A 6000-nucleotide genomic window follows, 5' to 3' on the forward strand; every position below is an offset into this window, starting at 1 on the left:
AGTCTGAACCTTCCTTTGTCAGAGTGCACATCAAGGAAGCAGCTTATGCTACATGAAGAAGCATAACACAACAACCCCGACATTCGATCTTGTCTGGGAAACATTTCATTATCTCCCTCTTTTCACCTAATCCCTCCTCCGTCACTTGATTCTTTGGACATTTTCGCCTCTTCATTCCTTAAGAAATGTTTGTGCTTCAGCAGTTCCTGCTCACAGGCCTTGTTGATGATTCTCTATTAATCTATTTAAAGAATGTTTGAAAACTGTTTTCAGGGATCACTGCCAAGTTTGCCACTTATTCCCTGTCTTATTCCTGAACTGGGCCACTCCATGTGGTGAAGGTACTCGCACTGTGCTGCTAGGTATGGAATCCAGGACACTGGCCCAAGCAAGATAAGAAATGGGCATTTTGTTCTAAATCAGATCTGCGACTAGGAGGGGAATTTTTATTTCCAATATCCATATTCTATTCAGCCTCTGAAAGTGCCTGAGGAAGTAATTTAGTATTTGCTTCAGTTGCATTATGTCCACTTAGATTAATCTCCCTGACAAGTAAGCTCCTTTGAGATTTTGTAAGGAATCCACTAGTATTTTAAAGCATCTAAACTTGACGAAAATCATAATGAATCATGTAGAATGGTTACAGCACAGAAAGGAGCCATTTGTCCCATTGTGTCTCTGTCGACCCTCTGAAGCAGCAATTTGCCCAATGCAGTGACATTAGGCAGATACCTTCACCCCCGGGGCCTCCACCATGGATGCCACCTGCACGGTGTTGGCCTAGGTGCCATGCATGGTCGGCACTGCCTCCTGCCTCTGCACGCTGTTGGACTCCTCCAACTGGATGGTTACTGATAGCCACTCATGTCATCCTCGTCTCTGTGTCTGCATCTCCATTATCGATGGGCCCGTCCCTTCCAGTAGTCCGAGTCCCGTCTGGTTGGCAGCTAGTCCCTGGGCCGGGCGGCCATAAGACTGACTGCCCCCTCCGGAGTCCCTACTTCCATCTGATATGCCGCAGCACGTGTGTGGTGTGCACCAGATAGTGCTGCAGGAGCCTCTTCAATAAGGTGCCCAACCAAGGTGAGTGTCTCTGGATGGTGGACGGTCTTGGATACAGCTGTGATGGGAAGTTGGTGTCATCCCGGAATGGTGTTCCGGGGTGTCGCGAGCTGACGTTTGAGGGTTTGCGTCACTGTCTGTTGCCTCCTGGTCACTGGCATCTGCTTGGGGTTGGTGTCAGAGGTGGGGTCACCAGAAGAGCCCACCTCGTTCCCAGGTGATCCGGCAAAGCACAAGACATGACGCATGATTGGATCGCAGGTTGGGGTAGTGGGTGGTGGTGTTGGGGTGGTGTGGGGGTGGTGTGGGAGTGGCATGGGGATGGTGTGGGGGGTTGGGAGTCATGTCATGCATCCCATGGGGAACCGCAGCGCAATGGGGGTCTCACTTGGATCCCCGATGCCAATCTCCATCTCGGCGTCTGCCCTCTCTCCGGGCCCTCCGACCAGGTCCAGTGCCCGGCGCTCCGCAGGTCCGGTGGTCCCACTTCGGTCTTCTACCTCTCTCTGCAGTTATGCACAGTGTTAGACAGTCATTCACGGGTAATACAGGGGGTGAGCAGCTGGTGGCCCTCGTGGCCAGGGAACCCGTCCATGGCGGCCGTTATGGGTGCTGGCAGGTGATGCAGGGTGGGGTGCATGCTCACTGAAGGTGGGTGGGGTTCGATTGCCCTACGGGTGGGGGGGGAGGGTGGTTATGGTTTTTGGGGATGGGGATTGGAATCGAGGCACAGTGCTGCCTACTCACCCTGGCTTCCCTGAGGAAGTTGTGCAGTGCACTCCTGTCCGGTCCTTGTGGTGGGGCCCATGGCGCTCACAGCCTCTGCTGCCTGCATCCAGACCCAGTGTATGGTGGTGGATGACAGCCTCCTTCCCATCCTGGGCAACAGGGTGGCTGCCTCTCCTTCACTGCATCTGTAAGGTCTCGAGCTCCGCATCTACAAACCGGGGTGCCGCAGATGTGCTGCCATCTTGTTGGCTGGTGAAGAGATCTACCATGCGGATTTAATGAAGTCTTGAGACACTAAAACTCAGTAGAAATTTGAGTTAAACTTCTTGGATGCAAACAAGAATCTTTTATTGCCTCTATTTGACTACAATTGAGAGAAATTTAAATCTATTCTCAATAAAGTCCGGCTCGCAAAAGGACATAAAGAGTAATAACTTATACACAATTTAACTTTCAAAATAATACAGAAGTGGTTTCTTGCTTACGGCAAAACAGCTTGTGTTTACTTCAAGAGTTAGAGTCGAAAAGTGAAAATATGAAAGTAAAGATAGCGAGCAGTTCGATCCAAGTATAGAATGATCCTGGATAGAGATGGCCGTACGGACCATCATGTTTAAGGAGAATCTTATCAGTCTTTAGCCATCTATGTACACCTCTATGTCGTCCTAATTGGTTTGGGTTCGAATCAAATACATTTGATTCGATGGTTAACTGTCAATCCTTAATGTGCAACATTCTGAATGTTTCATGTTTGAATATTTGTGTACGCTATGGAATGCGATTCTGTGCTATTATCAAGATTGGTTTCTACTGGTTTTCTACTGACTTTACTTTATTCACATTATGAACAATGGTGCCTTCATGGTGCTATGGTGCTTCCTTCGACCTTGATCTAGATTACTGGTATGGCTCATTTCTTAATGTCAAACTGACTTTGAAAATCTGTTGATCAGACCAATAGTTTCTGCATGTGTCAGGCATTTTGTGTCTCTGTTGAAGCTCTGTGTTTTGTCATGACCTGAGATTATGAGTGCTGGAATCCTCATTTTAAAATGGGTATTAAAACTGGGTCTTAATATTTACATTAAAATAGCCTTTTTACCTATCAGATCTACCAGGAAATAGTTGATTACTATCAGCTGGGATAAGTGTATGTATGGGGAATGGAATGCTGATGTACGACTAGAGCTTGTCAGCCGCTCGGGCGGCAGTCCCAACCCCGGCAAATCGGATACCGTCTTTCATTGGAATCACTCGAGTTTCACATGGCGCCGATGCTAATCCATTATGGTTGATGATTTGCCCTGGGGCCGGCGCTAATTTTGTTGTCGTAGAAGTCAGCTGATTCAGCCCCAGCGTCAAAACATCTCTGAAAGGGAGAATCCAGACCCAGATTTCCAGTAGTGCCTTCTTTCTCAATGGACTGGAGGCACTGCTGCAGAAATTCTTCCTGAAATCTAGGAACTTGTAAGACTTTGGATTTGGGAACCTAAGTTTGGCAGTCAAGTGTTAAGGTGGTCTATTAAGAAGAGACATTTTAGATATCATGCCTTAGCTAAATCAAAATAAATATATAATAGAGAGTGTTCCATTGATCCTCGAAGTTGAGAGTACGTTGATCTCAGTGTCGTGCGATGGCAGAATATTGTTGTCTAATCAGTGTTCAGGATCTCTTCCACTGTCTTCCTCCCTCATTCCTGGCCCATTGTGTGGAGCTCCGTACTGAGTGTCTCCCTCATGGCGTTTATCTCCGTTTTTATCTCCTCTTTTATGGCGTTTATTTCCGTTTTCAGCGCGCTTCTCCATTCCTCCCCCTGTGCGGGGGGGGGGGGGGGGCGGGTAGCCGCGTCCTGTTCCTGCTCCGCTGCTCGGCTCACCAGCTTTTCCGCTTCCTGATTCGCCTGAACCTCCGCCTCGCCCCGTGGGGTCGTCTGCCTGCACGGCCGCAGCTCCTGCTTTTTTCCTTCGCCTTCGTTGCTGTTCCTTCTTACATCTCGCCACCCCCCCAGTTTATTATTTGCAGGCATATTTCTGTCTGTGCCTTTCTCTTTTTTTCCTGGGTTTTGGTGCGAAACAGAAATTCTTTTTTTTTTGTTCCCCCCAAAGAAAAAAAAATCCAAAGGGGTTTTAAGGGTTTAAAAACAAATTTTTTTTTTGAAAGTTTTTTTTCCCCTTTGAACAATATGGCTGCCTGATGAGGACTGGTCCTGTTTCTGAGAATTCTCCGGCACCGGTTTCTCGGCAGGGGCGGGAATCGCGTCGCGCAGGTTGGGGCCGTCCCGCCGGCGTAAATCAAACAAGGTCCTTACCGGCGGGACCTGGCTCTGCGGAGTCCTGCGTCGGTAGGTGGGTCTGCTCGGTCGAGCGTCCCGGGTCGCTGTCCGGGTCGCATGGCAGGCCGCTGTAACGGTCTGCCATGGCCGGCGCGGAGAAGAACCCCCCTGCACATGTGCTGGGATCACGCCTGAACACACTGGAGCTCCCGCGCATTTGCCAATTCATGGCGGCCGGCGAAGGCCTTTCGGCGCCGGTTGGCGCGGCGCCACACCTCCGGCGCCGCCCGAGTCATTTTCTCAATAAAGGCATCTCTGACTTCCTGTAATTGGTCCAGAAATGTTTGTGAAGTCGAGTGACCTCAATGTGGGGCATGCAATCTTTGTGACATTTCTGTCGACTTTGAATTTTTTAAATTCATTCTTGGGATGTGGGTGTCGCTGGCTGGGTCAAAATTTGTTTCCCATCCCTAGTTGCCCTTGAACTGACTGGCTTGCTCGATCATTTAAGAGGGATTCAGTTGAGAGTCAACCGCTTCGCTGTGTTGGTCTGGAGTCACATGTGGGTGGTACGGTAGCACAATGATTAGCACTACTGCTTCACAGCTCCAGGTTCGATTCCCGGCTTGGGTCACTGTCTGTGCGGAGTCTGCATGTTCTCCCTGTGTCTCCGGGGTTTTCCTCCGGGTGCTCCGGTTTCCTCACACAAGTCCCGAAAGACATGGTATTAGGTAATTTGGACATTCTGAATTCTCCCTTTGTGTACTCGAACCGGCGCCGGCGAATGTGGCGACAAGGGGCTTTTCACAGTTACTTCATTGCAGTGTTAATGCAAGCCTACTTGTGACAATAAAGATTGTTATTATTATTATGTCGGCCAGACTGGGTGAGGATGGCAGATTTCCTTCTCTGAGGACATTAGTGAACCAATCGGCATGTTGGATTCGAACTCGAGGCCCCAAAGTATTACCCTGGGTCTCTGGGTTACCAGTCCGGTGACAAGACCACTATGCCACTGCCTCTCCTAATTGCTGCTAACTCCTTAGAATTGCTTCTATTTTTTCGAGAGAGGGTTAGAGTTAAATATGGTGCCAGCTAGTTTCATGAGAGTTCGGTATAATTTTAAAAATCTGCATGGGCAGGATGTCACCTAGAGGCGGACGGGGTTAGAATAATAATATAATAATAATTATTATTATTATCATTATAACCCCACCCGCCACTAGGTCATCTACTCCCCCTGAAAGTCAAAAGGCTTTTGGTTAGGCTGCCGAATATCCTGAGACAGGACCCACCATATTTTTTCTCGAAAAAGATGGTGCCGGTGCAAGGCGACTTCTTGCAAGCTGTGCTCAGCATACCCTCTAAATCTATCTTTTACTATCGTTCTATGCTTCTAAAACTTAATTCTAACTCTTTTAAACGCTCTAACAATGTTCTAATTCAATTACTGACAGATTTTGCGATCTTTAGGACCCTGGAGACACCTGAAACTGACGACCTGAAATCGACCCGGACCAGCCGACCACGTGTGAGCAGCTGCCGGAGCTGCAGTCCCAGGCCTGAGAATTCCCCTACAGCGGCTGCCAGAGACCAGGAAAACGCCCTGGAAGCCTCCACTCTGCTGCTCTCCAACGACCAGACCAGCATCGCAGCAGCTGCAGCCCTCCCCACCCCCCAGCTTCCAACCCCACTGACCCAGAGAGCTGCACCCCCTGCAGGCCCCAAGCACTCTTTCCACTCCCCCCCTCTACAGTCGCCCCACACTCTACCCTGGAACACCTAGATAACAAAGACACCTATCTCAGACTCCTATTTATCGACTACAGCTCAGCCTTCAACACCATCATTCCTACGAAACACATCTCCAAACTCCGTAGCCTTGACCACGGCTCCTCCCTCTGCGGCTGAATCCTGAACTTTCTAACCCACAGGC

The 6000-nt window shown here is 49.3% G+C and overlaps 1 long non-coding RNA gene across 1 annotated transcript in view; it reads left to right on the forward strand.

Moving 5' to 3' along the window:
- LOC140407758 (uncharacterized) overlaps positions 1-5713 on the forward strand; it is a 99200-nt gene extending 93487 nt beyond the window's left edge. The window contains exon 4 of the long non-coding RNA XR_011939781.1: positions 5522-5713. This is a non-coding gene — a long non-coding RNA (uncharacterized lncRNA). The remainder of the gene's footprint in view (positions 1-5521) is intronic.
- Positions 5714-6000: the final 287 nt, after the last annotated feature.

The sequence above is a fragment of the Scyliorhinus torazame genome, chromosome 2 (assembly GCF_047496885.1).
Source record: "Scyliorhinus torazame isolate Kashiwa2021f chromosome 2, sScyTor2.1, whole genome shotgun sequence".
Lineage (NCBI taxonomy): Eukaryota > Metazoa > Chordata > Chondrichthyes > Carcharhiniformes > Scyliorhinidae > Scyliorhinus > Scyliorhinus torazame.